The following is a 4211-nucleotide window of genomic DNA, read 5'->3' on the forward strand; positions in this document are numbered from 1 at the left end:
TGTCTACTGTTACCTCTTCCTGGCTTTCAGAACTTGCCTTCTTAGTCCTCACCCTTTCCTCTGCACTAGCATGGTTGAGGGAAGTGCTCTTTGTCTCTTGCTTTTCCTAGAATGGCATCAATCTGTCACATTAAGGCTATACTTTCATGGCCCAATTTATCCCTAATTACCTCCTTGAAGGCCTTATCTCCAAATATAGCCATGTTGAAAGCTGTAATTTCAACAGGTGTATTTCAGTTTCTAGCAAATTGCATGGCTGCCCACTCTGCACTGTCCACTACTACCTGCTTGGCAGTTCCTGAGAAATGTGGCTCCCAAGGGCATTGCCTAGTAACTTTTTCATCCTAATCTGTCTCAGTTTCAGTTTCAGACCCAGAGAATCCAGCTTGTCATGGTACTGAGGCAGAAATTGAGGACTGGCCAGGGCATTCACTAACTTTTCCAAAACTGAATCAAAATCATAATAAATATAATAATCATATTATATATGATTTATAGTAGACTTGCTCATGAGATTAATGCATTATTCACATGAATGGATTAATCTATTCCTAATGACAAAACTCTATCATCTACTAAAAGTTCTACCTCTTGATATGTCATAATAAGGATTACATTTTAGCATAGGTTATAAAAAAAGGTATATAAGATCAAACAATAGCAAATGGTGTTTCCACAAAACTCACATTTTCCTGGAATCTGTAAATGTGTCTCCACAAAACTCACATTTTCCTGGAATCTGTAAATGTGATCATATTTTTCAGATGTAATCAAGTGAAGATAAGGTTGTACTGGATTCTGATAGGCCTTCATTCCAATAGCTGGTATGTTTAGAAGATAAAGAACAGGGAGATTTGGTTAGTGATACACATGGGAGAAAGGATTCCATGAGATTTCGGAGACAGAGAGTAAAGTGATGAAGCCATGAACAAGAGAACACCAAGACTGCATGGAGTTAGTCACAACCAGACACCAGGAAGATACAAAGAAGGGTTCTTCCATGGATCCATAAGAAGAGCAGGCCCCATAAGACACCTTCATTTTGGACTTCTAGCCTTTAGAACCATGAGAAAATACATATTTTTTATTTTTAATATTTATGTATGCTTTTAAAAAATATTGATAACTTATATACTTATAGACAATAAACCCTGTTATTCCCACCCCTGCACTTTCCCCTTCACATCTCTGCTCTCTATCTTATTCCCTCCCTCTCTCCATTAGTCTCTTTTATTTTGATGTGATCATCTTTTTCTCCTATAATGAGGGTCTTGTGAAGGTATTGCTAGGCACTGCGAGATCAAGATACTGAGGCCAATTTCTGTTGCATTGTAAGGAGAGGTGCCCTTCCTTTGGTTCTTACATTCTTTCACCACCTCTTCCACAATGGACCCTGAGCCTTGGCGGATGTGATAGAAATGTTTCAGTGCTGAGCACTCTTCTGTCACTTCTCAGCACTATGTTGTCTTTTGGATCATCCTACTGGTCATTGCCATCTGAAAAGAAGTTTCTCTAACCAGAAGTGAGAGTAGCATTAATATATGAATATGAACATTAAGTGTAGTGCCTTCAGAGCAGTTTGGTGAGAATAATATATACATTTAGCCAGGCCAAGAGCAGGCTTTATGCCTCATGACCTCCCATGCCATAGGCTTTTGTTTTAAGTCGTCCATTTTGTTATGGTGACTCTAGTAAACTAATACACACATGCACAGAAGCTCAAAATGCACTTATGTGTTTGGTTCAGTCTATTGCATTTCTGCTGTTTGCCATGACAAAATGCCCTGGGTCGGTGCTGATTTTAGGATGAAGTGACCCTCAGTTTGATGTATGTGTGTCTCTCTCTGCATTTATGTGTCAAGGATTTCAAGTATGCTAGGCAAGTGATCTACTACTGATCTACAGTTCTAGTGAGGAAACTCACAGTTTGGACCAAAGCCCAACAAATTAAAATGACTATAACAGAGCCATAGTCAATCCACAGACTTTCCAAGAAATAAATGTATGTGGTTTTATTGCACTTTTGGGCTTGATTGTTATGCAGGATTATTGTAGAAATAGTAAACTTATAAACTAACAGGTTGAGAATTTGAGATAAAGTAGAAGAATCACGTTCCTAGAATATTTTTTCAAAGCCCAAATTACCTTTGTCATTATTTTCAGGAATTGAAGTAACTGAAACATGTTGGAGCAGAGTTGAAAGTGAGAATCCGAGTTATAGATGCAGATCCTAAGGAGAGAACCAGCCCATCACGCCTCAAAAAGGCCCCAGCTGGAACCAAGTATAATTGGGGAAATAAGCAAGAGTGCTGCTTTCTTGATGAACCTGGTACCAGCACAAGAATGAAAGAGATAGACATAGAGAACAATCAACTCCTACCAAACCAAATATCCAGGGACACAGAGGCTTCTAAGACCTCATCACTGAAGCAGACCTAAAATGAACCCAACATGGCTCAGGGAAATTTGCAGAAGAGGGGGTGGAAAGAATGTCAGAGCCACACGTTAGGTCATGATACACAGAGACATTGCCTCCTACCCATAACTGAGGGCTGACCCCACAGTGCATGACCCATATTTCCCAATGAGGAGGGTCCCTGAGAGGGGGAGACAAGGAGGAGGCTAACTATGGTACCAACTTGACTGTATACACTGAGTACAAAACTAATTTTAAAAAAGAATATGTTTTCTTTCTATGGGAAGGAGGAACTATGGCTACCTTGGAGTCACCCATCATGTCTTCCAGTTATCTATTTGGCGGAATAGGCTGCAACATGGAATATAGTGGGAGGAGAATGAGGAAAACCCAAGGAGGCCCCTGTGCTATTTCTGTCTTTGATAAAGGAGCCAACAATCCAACAAAGGAAGCTGTCTTTAGAAATGACATATGGCTAGATAGGTTTTGAAAGATTAAAAATAGAGCAGGATTTCCAGTGTTACTAGCTTATTATGACATAAAAATCAGAAACAATTTGCACAGATGCATGCAGCAGCAGAATGAACAGGGATCGCTGATTAGGTACCTCTGCCCAGGGAAACTCAATATAAAGCACCCAACAGTACTGACACCCCTATAATTTCCATTTCCTCCCACCATTACCACTCTATCAGTTTCAGAGGGGAAGTCAGTTTATTCTTTAAAATATCCACCATATAATGCATTTATTTCCAAAGCCCTGTTCTTTCTTGTAGACACATACTGGGTGGGAGTGCACGACAGCACCTCTCCTTAGCCTTAAGCAGGAGATTAGAGCTCTATATAGTTTCTCTGGTTCTTTCCTTCTCTGCCTTTGTCTTCTAGTCAACAACATACCATTACAGATGAGGTAAGATTCCGTGTGCTCGTTCTCTGTGTGCTTTTAAAATGTGGACTCAGCACGTTCATCTATCCTGTTTGTTTTGACAATGGGGAAGGGAAAACTGCTTTGATCTTAGAAAGTTATAGCTATAAATAATCCCTATTCAAATATTGGCTCAAGATTAAAACAGTGATTGCCTTTGGGTTGCTATTAGAATCATTTGCTTCCAAACTCCTTTGTACTCCTTTAGATGTGGCAATGCTGATCAAGCTCACATTTGCATGCTATATTTATGCATCTGAAGAATATATGGCAAACAAATGTGTTACTTTATTTCAGGTATATATTCTATGTGTTAAATTGTTTTCTAATCATAAAAGTATTTCATGTTTATCAGAAAGTTACACTGCATATCAAAAGGTACTAGGAAAATATTAGAGATATCATTTTGCCACTCAGACTGCGTTCTCTCCCTTTGATTATGTCTAAGGAGAGGAAGAATATCATCAAAGGCAAGTGGAATTTGCAGCAAAGCAACACTAAGATCCAGCCTCATGCTCAGAAGAGAACATTCTGCTTTATGCTCATGGTTTCCAGTACTCTACACAGTTAGAGGTACTTCTCTAGTAATGAACTATAGATATTATTCCTGGAAGTACAGTCATAATATTAGGGATATCTTCTAAATATGTGCATGTGTAAACCATTTACAGGATGAACATCCCCAGTACAGTTATTTGAAATCCAAAATATTCCACAATCTTGTTTTGAATACTGACATGACGTCACACATGGAAAATTCCAAGCCAGAAGACTTTTTTTCAATAAGACAACTATTGAATTGGCATGTGAAATTATTTTAAGCTATGTGTGTAAGTTACATATGAAACAAATGAATTTTATGTGTAGACC

The 4211-nt window shown here is 38.7% G+C and overlaps 1 non-coding gene across 1 annotated transcript; it reads right to left on the reverse strand.

Moving 5' to 3' along the window:
- Positions 1 to 3749: 3749 nt before the first annotated feature.
- On the reverse strand, positions 3750 to 3964 carry LOC123456776. The gene has a single exon (XR_006634657.1). It is a non-coding gene; the product is annotated as a small nucleolar RNA U3 (small nucleolar RNA).
- Between the last annotated feature and the right edge of the window lie 247 nt (positions 3965 to 4211).

The sequence above is a fragment of the Jaculus jaculus genome, chromosome X (genome assembly GCF_020740685.1).
Source record: "Jaculus jaculus isolate mJacJac1 chromosome X, mJacJac1.mat.Y.cur, whole genome shotgun sequence".
Taxonomy (NCBI): Eukaryota; Metazoa; Chordata; class Mammalia; order Rodentia; family Dipodidae; genus Jaculus; species Jaculus jaculus.